Genomic DNA, 11,302 nt, shown 5'->3' on the forward strand with positions numbered 1-11,302 from the left:
CTATTTCCCAAAGTTTGATCAATCATATAGAAGTAAAGGAATTTGTTGAGAGATCACTATGATCATGAACACTTGTTATATTGCATAGTTAGTACAGAAGGTGGCCAGCCTTTAGTACTTGACAAGCAATTAAACAATAGATGGTATCCTACTAGGCTTCTATCACACAGATAGATAGTCATTCGGCAATACCTCCCCTTCTGGAAGGGTTGTTCTTCTCAGATTACATGAAATGAAAAGAAGAGAAAAGAACGAACTGAAGAGAATTGTATATATAAAAAAAATATATATATACTGCCACAAAATATCTGGCTTGGAACCTACCTCTGAATTATAGAGGTTTGTCATAGGAGAACAAAACATAAACGTATTTATATCAGCATCAAGTATTATAGCATCGTATTTCCCATGCCTAAATATTTCTATTCCGTTCATCATTCTATGGACCCATGCTCTTCCTCGAGCTTATACACAATCACCTTTGAAACTCCCTCGACATCGAAAATCGAATCTAGGATCTCATTCTAGACCTCATCGTTACTAGAACCCATTTCTATACCGCAACCTTCTTCGTATAATAATACGACTCTCTATTGATAAGAAAGAATAAATATTCACTAGGTAGATACTCTACTTAATTAGTCTATCAATGATAACTTATACACTACCACGACCCGATTAGTGGTACTCAATCTCAACATCCATTCCAATACAACTCTCACGGTTGTAATCAGCTCGTTACTCGCAGAATCATTGCTGCCTTACTATGGTCCACCACTGACCCACTGTCATCATTCACTTTCCATGAAATCTTAATAGCTAACCATACGGAGTCCATACATGTCGTATCAAATCCTTCTAAGGAGGTAACATAATCACCATTTTTGATTCATGAAGAACACTCCTGATCCTGACATACATACATGACATGAAGCAGATAAAATTTTAGAAGAGTTTCAATCAAAGCAACGATAGTAGGTTAATACCATTCTAAATCATATGCCTTAAATAGAAGACTTACTCAAAGGTTCGTTTAGTCCTTTTGAAACATGGTCCAGGCTCATTCTCAAGATAGTACCTTCTAAGATAGATAGCCCGCTCATGGCGATTACACGAATTAAACCTTTACCAACTACTATTACGGCTGGGTATTGCACAGTCATCAGAAGGAATGTCAATCTTCCAAACCATAATACAACCTTCACAGTTTTAACCATCATCACTGTATTCTTTTGACACAAGCGCCTATAATTATCCTCTTACCTTTAAAGTGTCGGCCACCTCTTTGGCCTTTCCTGATAGTAAAATTTCCTTACAGTCAATGTCACTTTAACCATCTCCAAATAAATTTTCTACCTTATTTCAATCACAGCTTATATGAAAATGCTTTCCTTAAAATCTGATGAGTAAAAAAAAATCACCATTTTTCCATAAGTTATTGCCTCAGTCTTTAGAGGTTAATCACTGTCATGACTGACTCTCAATCATAATTAGAACATCTTTTATCTTAAGTCCTAATTGCCCTGAATAATTTCGACCATTACTGGTTCGATCCATACTTTCTCGTGGTTTAACACGTGCCCTACTTGGCAACATTATAATTACGTCATATTTCCCTTATCAACATTTCTATTCTTGAAAATTTTGAATATTACCTTTCTCCTTGTAAAACATCTAAGGTTATCCTTCAATCGTTCCTCCTGTATTCCCTAGATACAGGGCATATTAAAATACCATTTACTATTACTAGAACCATTGTCTATATACTTCTGAAAAATTTCTCCACTGATTCTTAAAGGTTGTTGCTACATTAACCCTTTCCAAATCATACTGTCAAAACTCATACTGTCCCTATTAAGGGTGAAATTCCAACCTTTATGCATTCCCCTAGGATTCATTTTAAGTTACCGATGTTCTATCCTTAATTCCACCTTTAAAAGGTACCTGCATCCTTCCATGGATAAATCAAGTCATATATCCCTGATAAGGGTGTCTTATTCAATCATTCCCACCTCGATAGTCTATACCTAACTTCATAATAGCATCCTTATTCAAATTGAGGTCAATCCATATGGCCTCCAAAAGATAACAATGGTCATCCACTTTTCTTTCTTGATTTGGTAATGATAACATGGATGTTCTGGAAGATATTGGTCATGTTCAACGTGAACTTCTTCTTAATAATTCCTTATTTACTTTTGTTGTTTATCTCAACAGTCATCTCAATGTTGGGATATCTTTCATATCTGGCGTCTCCCTTTCTGGGTATCATGCCACCGGTCTTACACTTTACCTTCTTGAAGGTCACTTCCTTCACCCAATTTTCTTAATTTCTTACTTTCTTGTCTCCTCAGTCTATCTGCGTCTCATTATTTATCCTTCGAATTATCTCAAGGTTTCCTCGAATCTTCCCAACTTACAGGGGATAAAATATATGTATCTCTTATACCTTCAACCATCAATTTAACTCATGGTGAATCACTCTCATCCGGACGATTACCTACTTTTCTATTTCTATTTCTACGAGTCTTTAGGGTTTCCTCATACCCAACTCCCTTATCATTCCTCAAACTCTCTTGCCTTAATATTCCTTTCTCTTATCGTTATTTCATGAACCAACACAACATAAGCATTGATTTTAAACATCCCGTCATTCTAGATTCGTGTCTTCAGAACGAATCTTGATAACTTTTACAACTTAGATTCATAATTCATCATACTCGTCTGCCTTTGTTCTGGCTCTTAAGCTTTTACACTATCTCCATAACCTTGGGAAGTACTTTCCTGAAAACAATTGACTGAACTTAAATCAGTTTATTATAATCTCTTGCTCCGTGCCTTCCTTGGCCTTTCACCAGCGGGTGGTCTCTCTCTTAGGAGGGTAAGTGACAAAACAGTCTTTTGTGGTTCGTCAATCATTTAGAATCTCAAATGATTCATCTATTTCCTTTAGCCAGGCTCTTGCCTCGACTGGGTCAGCTTGTTCCTTGGAACTCTGAGAGCTTAGCGACTTAAAGGTCATGAAAGAATTTCCCACCGCACTGTCTCCTCAGGGTGGTGGTTGGGGATAATAGTCTAAGTTCTCTTTAGACAGGTCCATGAATTGCCGTATAGGGGTACCATCTCGGGTCTCCTGTCCTTACTCGACTTTTGTTTCCTCAGTCTAAATATTTCTTCCTACTCCCCATAATTGGGGTCATCTTACATAATTTAAATCCTCATTTTCCACTTCATCATGTTATGGGTTCCTTTTGTCTTGGTGGCAACCTCCCTGACTATCACGTTCAGGGTTTGCTCTAACTCTTATTCCTCAAACTAGCTTTCATCTAAGATTTCATCTTTAAGCTCTTAAACCTTTGGAACCCAAATTCTATAGGAATACCTCATTATTCCCTTATCATCTCTCTCGGTATTAATCTCATACCTATTTGTTGGCTCTCTGCCTTCATTCATCACTTTTACTGGCACAATATGTTCTTTTCCAATACTTCGGGCTGTATTGCTATCTCAAACAGCTTTTCGGTACCGGCTCCGGTTACCTTCACTACTATTTCCATTTTCTCAAAATCTCTTATAAACTCTCCAAAAGACATTATCATCTTGAGTCTCTCCTTTTTACTAAGGGCATCAACCACCATATTGGCTTTCCCCGAATGATAAAGAATCTCCCAATCATTATTCTTGATTAGCTCTAACTGCCTCCTCTGGCATATGTTGAGCTCTTTCTACGTGAAAATGTACTAGAGCACTTATGGCTAAGGTAATTCTCGCACTTCTCTCCATACAAGTAGTGCCTCCAATCTTTAGGGTAAAACTATTGCCACGAGCCTAAGCTCATGGGCGGGGATATCGAATTTCATATTACCTTAATTGTCTTGACATGTACGCGATTACCTTACCGTGCTGCATAAGCACGCACCCTAAGCCCTTGTGCGAAGCGTCACTACACTTCACAAAATCTCCTTTTCCATCCGGCAATGCCAGCATAGGGGCCATCACCAACCTCTGCTTCAGTTCTTGAAAGCTGTTCTCGCATTTCTCTGTCCATTCGAACTTCTCAGTCTTACGAGTAAGCCGCGTTAAAGGGGTTACTATCTTTACAAACTTGAACGAACCTCCGGTAGTGACCGGCCAATCCTACCTCTGGTAGTCGACCCAACCAGGGTCATCAATTCATCAGTGGTCCTTTATCCAATCTCGTCAGGATCCTCCATGGGATCCTCCTCAGCAACTATCCCTTCTAGGACAACATCCTCAACCGCTACATCCTCAATATCAACATCATCCGGTCCTGCGTTAGGACGCTCTATTGGATCCACAATCTGATCTCCAATTAGTAATAAAACATCATCGCGTTGATGTTCCTCAACTTCAGGGTTCGGAGTCCCGCTACCATATACGATAACGAACTACGCTTCTATCGCTACATTTATAAGGGTTCCCATAAGGGTTTTAACTGTCAGTACTACGTTAGGTAGTCCGACTATGAACTTGGCAAGAGTTCTTATTATCTTAGTGAACTTATTATCTTAACGTCCCATCATCTCTGAGGTTTATAACGCTTAGCTCTGTTACCATTTCTGTAACACCCCCAAATCCGGGGTCGGGGATCTGGGTTGTCACGAGTTCCATTTCCCTTAACAACACCCAATCTTAATAAATAATCAACTACTCTGTACTGTGACCCCACAATAAACACACACACCACTAGTTATAGTCTCAGAGATGAATATCCAAAAATAATCACAAGTCATTTTATTCCACAATTATCTGCCAATACACCTTAAAAGGTTTTCTGAATAAATTTACATTTCTTTGCCATTATTACAATTCATAATATAAATAAATCTGGTACATCAAAAGTTGAAAGCCTAGCCTATTGGTAGTTCCTACCTCAGCTACGGCGGCATCAATGCTTCTAGAAAACTGTGGAACGTCTCCTAATCGCTTGCGAATCGGGAGCTTGGTTCTGTTCATCTTTTCTATCTGTTGTTGTGTGATGAAAGAAGAAAGCAAGGGTGAGCAGCAAGCCCACCAAAATAATATGTATAATGATTAATAGTATATGAGCCTTCTCATAGTACTCATGAAAGTCTTGGTCAAAAGAAATGAACGAAGTTGATATCTTAATGCGATGAAGTCATAAAATATTCAGTATATATATACATATATACTTTTCAAAATATTGGAAGTCCTCTTCCATGCATAATACACACAGAGTTCCAGTGTATAACTATATAAAAATATTGTTGCAAGGTGATCTCATATATCTAACCTTGTCACAATGTTTTTCTGAAAATCTTTGTCATGCATAAGATAATCATTTACTAGATATAAGTTTAAAAGATGAAGTTACAAGATACTCCAATATACTTATATCTTTTCCAAATACTACTTGAACTACCACCGTTCAAGTTATAATTAGTTTCAAAAGTTCATCACGTAGATGAGACTACAAGACCAGATTTGAATAGATTAAATCTTTAAAATATCATCAAAATAAAATGAAGTTACGAGATACTTCATTTGATGCAAACATCATTTTGAAAACTTGACCCTGCCAACACTCAACAATCGCCCAACCGTAGCCTTTCTATCGAAGTGCTCTGGGTAGTGTTGCAGAAATTATCCAATTGGATGATGAACTCATTACGGGAGTTTGCCGCGCCAGGAAGACCACTTACGATGATCAGTCGTAGTAGTACAACCCCACCATTTTCTACATGTAGAGGAGAACCTGTCGGATTTACTTGTCAACCGAACACTGAACTCCTAAGGAATGGACCGCCTTAGCGGAACTTCCAGGCCATTTGGGCCAATATAATAAGGCTGGGCCGGCGCTACTCGGCCACTTACGCCACTCCTAGTTCAGATGAAATCCATGACTCTGAAACGTAAAGCTTGTCCCCACTTTCCCCAAGTAGAAACTTGTTGATACGGCTCCACCAAGAAGTCGTATCTATTTGGAAAGGAGAACTCACCGATATTTCCCAGGCGATGCCTGTTAATGGATTAACTTGTTCCAAGAATTTTACTTCCCGAGTGTTGGGTAAGTAATCAATTCATTTATCAAAACAACAACCTTGTTGCGAATATAAAACATACCACAGAGCCGGATCCCTCAGGTTTTGAGCGAGTATTTAAATCCCCTTAAAAAGGAAGATCTTAAATATAAAAATGAGTTTTGGGATCCGCTCTAACTTTTAAAAATCATTTTGAAGACTTGAAAACACTTTATAGAGTGTTTGGAGTAAAGCTGATTTAATGAAGTAAATCAGTCCCCAGAATATTTAGAAAATGACTTAATATTATTATTTAAATAATATTCCCATAAAGAATAATCTTTATAAAAATAATTGAAGTAGAAGTATTACAACTTATACTTGAAATGGATATCAAATAACCAAAGATATACTTATATGAAAGTACTATCTTTATTTGAATAATCGAAAATAAGTTTGATTATTGACACCTTATTCTTTAATAAAATAAAGAATATATCTCAGCAAATAATCGGAGTCATAGATCCTCAAATGAATATTCAAATAATATTCATTAAATAATATAAACTGAGTCATAAGCCCTCGAATGAATATTCAAATAATATTCAGATAATAAAATAAAAGGAGTCATAAGTCCTCGAATGAATATTCAAAATAATATTCATTTAATATAAAGGAGTCATACGCCTTCGAATAATATTCGAAATAATATTCAATAATAAAATAAAGCTAAAGTTATCGAATAAGCCTTATTCGATTAATAGTTTTGAAAACTATGACCATATATATATATATAAGTATATATATATATCCATATATACAAAACCTACTCGGGATCCTCGACTCCCGGTTTTAGAAAATATTTTCACCTTTGGGTCCCTATACTAAGGGTATATGCTAATTACCGCTATCCTCTAGCATAGGTATTATCAACTGAATCAATTGAATCAACAGATATATATCAAGATTACGAAACAGACATGCATATATACCATATCAGCATGCTCCAATATATTGCAAAATTTGCTAATAACAATCATGCACTTATCACAAGGTAATGCATATACATATATTTACATCACAACAACAGTATAACGGGTAGAAAACTTGCCTGAGCGACTGGGGGTTACGAATGGCTCGGGACGAGTCTGGTAACCTATAAACAACAAGTAAGTTGGAATTAAACCAAAGTCACTTGTAAATCTATACTTTAACTAACTTAGACTCTAACGCTTGTTTTGCGCTTACTGATTCTCTTAAGTCACTCGAGTACCCTCGGCTCCACCATTTTTAATAATTTAACCTTTACGAGTTTTAAGGCGATTCCTTCGCGAGTGTCTTACCAACTGCCTAACACACTTACCATAAATGTTTCATGCATTAATTAACCCTTTTTGGTCTTTAACCTATGTTTCAAAGTAAGGTGAGGGGAAAAGTTTCGTTCGCGAAACGCCGTTACTTGAAACGGTCGTTTCTCCTAAACCGTGCATCGGAATCGAACGAACTACATATCAAAACGAAGCTCGTAACATGAGCTATCTAAACATGGCAGTGGTCATAATCTAGCAGGGGGTTCTCGGGTCCTAATGTTATGCACAAAAACAGTCCAAAGAAAATCGGACGTTACGACGGCTATGTTTACGCGATTACCAATGTTTAAACTACTCCAATTAACCACCAACCAACTCATAACCATCAATACAACAAAACTTCACCTAAACCATACCACATCAGTCCATAATCTCCAAGGTTTTCAACTCAAACAACCACAATCAAGACCTATGAATTATAATCAAGCTTCAATTACCAAAAACACTTCCAAATCAAACCAAACTACTAATAATCACAATCCATGCTTCTCATTTCACAACACCAACCATTAAACTTACTAACAAATAAAGTAAAGGCTAGGGTTTGAAGTTTATACCTTCCTTGGGAGGTGTTAAGTTGCTAGGAAGCCTTAGGGAGCCTCCTACAAGCTTGATCTTTCCAAAGAAATCAAGAACACAAAGTTAGGCTTTGAAGTTTCTAAAAGTCCGATTTAAAGAACTGTAAAAATGAGGGTCTTACCATGATTATTTGGACGAGACTTGTGAACAAGAGTTGTAGGCCATCTCAATACCTTTCCAATGAGCTATAGAACACAATATTTGAGTGAGAAATGAAGGAGATACAGCAGTTTTAGTGTTCTGGTTCTGTTTTGGCCGAGAGCATGAAGAACAATGCCTTGGTTTCTTTTTGATTTTGATGAAAAATGATTTGCTTGGCTTGGTTGGTTTGATTTTTGTGTTTGTTTTAGTAAATTACCTAGTTGCCCTTGATTTTGTGTGGTTAAAAAGCCACCACATCTCCTTCCTTCCCATGTCATGCTTGAGTCATCCTCATGATGTCATCCTCCCCTCCTTGTCCTCTTCTCATTGGTTGGGTGACATCATCCTCTCTAATCCCTTTGATTAACTTCCTAATTGTTTGCCTAATGACCGCTGATCTGTTATACGGTTCGCTTAACTTTCGTTTTCGTTTATCGTTTGAAGGATCATACCCGGGATCTTATTACTTAGGTTCCCTTAACCTTTCTCAATATATTATATTCCTTTTATGATCCTCTCCTATAATCCTTTAATTTAAATCCTTTTTATCCTGTTACCTTATACTCAATTCTTTCCGTATCTATTAGATTTCCGGGAAAAATCAAAGTGTTCGGATTTGGATTCTGACGATCTTTACATACACTTATATCCCATATAAAGTACTAATAAAATCTCAGAATATCCATATCAGAACCCCTACATAGTGTGGCATGAAAAGTTTTCTCATTCAGCAAAAACACTATTCATAAGGGTTTCAAAATTTTCCAAAAATTGGGGTTATTACAATCTTTGACTAATTTATCCAGCTGTCTGACATGATCAGTTAGAGTAGATGCAGTTTCAGTCTTCTTGTGCAAGAAATACACCCAAGTGTATCTTGTGAACTCATCCACCATTAGGGCTGCATAGAATTCCGGTCTGGACCTGTAACCCGGACCGGACATACTCGGTCCGGTCCCCGGTCCTTATAATTGAAAAAATCCGGTCTTCGGTCCGGTCCGGTCTAAGACCTGAAAAAATCCGGTACAGACCTGAATGGACCTGAATTCATATATATAATTGTTTTACCTTTATTTTATGTCTTATAAGATCATATATAAATATTAAATATTCACCCATATCATATTTTATTGATCCAAGTTAATAGATAATAAATTCATATAATAAAATAAATCGATACTACACTTTAAATTACTAAATTTCATACCAAGTAACAAAATTTTTAATGTATATAAATTTGGAAAAAAAATTTAAAAAAAGTTATATAACTAATTTTTTATATAAATATTAATTAAACCGGTCCAAACCGGTCCGGTCCCGGTCCAATCCGGGTTTTTCCGGTCCAGTCCGGTCTCAAGACCGGATAGAGCCGGTCCGGTCCCCGGTCCTTAATTCTGAAAAAATTCGGTCTTCGGTCCGGTCCAGGTCGGTCCGGTCCGGTTTTTGACCTTTATGCAGCCCTATCCACTATAACCATAGCATATTTCTTCTTTGCAATGGACATGACATTGACTGGACCAAATAGATCAACATGCAATAAGTGATAAGGCTCAAGAATTGAGGATTCAGTTTTGCTCTTGAATGAAGATTTTCTTTGTTTTGCCTTTTGACATGAATCACAATGGCCATCAGGAGCAAATACTGATTTTGGCAGTCCTCTCACAAGATATTTATTTACAAGCTCATTTATATTGTTGAAATTTAAATGAGAGATTCTCTTGTGCCAATTCCAGCTTTCTTCAGTTGATGCTCTACTCAACAAACAGATTGCAGAACCATCAGAACTTGTTGAAGGTCTGACTTCATATATGTTACCATGCCTGTAACCTTTCAGAACCACTTTTCTTGTAGAATTGCTTACAACTTCACAGTATTCTTCAAAGAAATCCACATGATAACCTCTGTCACAGATTTGACTCACACTTAGCAGATTGTGTTTAAGTCCTGAGACAAGAGCTACTGTTTCAATGATGACATTCCCAAGATTGATATTGCCATATCCCAGAGTTTTTCCCATGTTTCCATCTCTATAAGAAACTCCTGGGCCAGCCTTCTCCACAAATTCTGATAGCAGGGCTTTATTTCCAGTCATATGTCCTGAACATCCACTGTCCAGAACTATGATGTTTTTCCTGTTGCCCTGCAATCACAAAGACCACTATTGGTTAGTTTTAAGGACCCAGACTTGCTTGGATCCTTTGCCCTTATTAAGTTTGTTAGCATTTGCGGCAGATTTAATTTCAGAGTTTATGCTAACATGCTGTTTATCAGACTTTATATCAGACTTTGCATCAGACTTTACACTAGAAGGAATAATGCTAACTTTCTTTAAAGAAGGTTTTATTTGATAATAATCATAGTAAAAACTATGATATTCCTTACAAGTATAAATGGAATGTTATAAACTACCACAATGAAAACAAGGATTTTATGGTTTAAACCTAACATACTGACTCCTAACTCCCAATCTAGGAGGTAAATAGTTTATATCCTTATTCTTCCTGTAAAAAGAAGCAAGATGGTTAGAGTTTCCACAGTTATAGCATTTCTTTCTAGGAGCATTAGGAACATGCATATAATTATTGCTTTTATTTACACCTTCCTTTCCATTCCTACTTTTCCTAGCTTCCTTGACCTTGTTCACATTTCTAATCTCTTCCAGCTTATACTTAAGCTGTTTTTTTTCATTAAGCCTATGTTAACTTCTGCTGATTTATCCTGTTTTAATTTGTCAGAAGTTGACTTTTTTTTTACTTCTGTCTTAGAATCTTTCATCTTTTCAGAATCAGGCATAACAGTTTTTGCTACAAATTCAACAGGATTTATCTTTGGCTTAGCAGTCTGTTTAACAATAATTGGCTCAATTTGCACAGTTCATTTCTCACTTTTATCATCTCCATAACCTAAGCCCTCTTTCCAGTTTCCACTACTTAGTAATTCTGAGTTGTTCTGCCAGAGTTAGTCCAAGTTCTGATGATCTCTCTTTCCTTTTCTAAATCAGTTTTTAGAGATTCATTTAATTTTAGCACTTCATCTCTAACATACAAAGCCTCATCTCTTTCTTTCTTAGTTTGATGAAGAAAAACTAACTCCTTTTCTAAATAGTCAATTCTGTTTTTAAGAGTAAGACTTTCAGATCTTAATCTTTCACATGTTAAAGTCTAATCTCCAAAACTAATGAACATGGTTTTAAGATATAATCTCAACTCA

The sequence above is a fragment of the Apium graveolens genome, chromosome 4 (genome assembly GCF_009905375.1).
Source record: "Apium graveolens cultivar Ventura chromosome 4, ASM990537v1, whole genome shotgun sequence".
NCBI lineage: Eukaryota > Viridiplantae > Streptophyta > Magnoliopsida > Apiales > Apiaceae > Apium > Apium graveolens.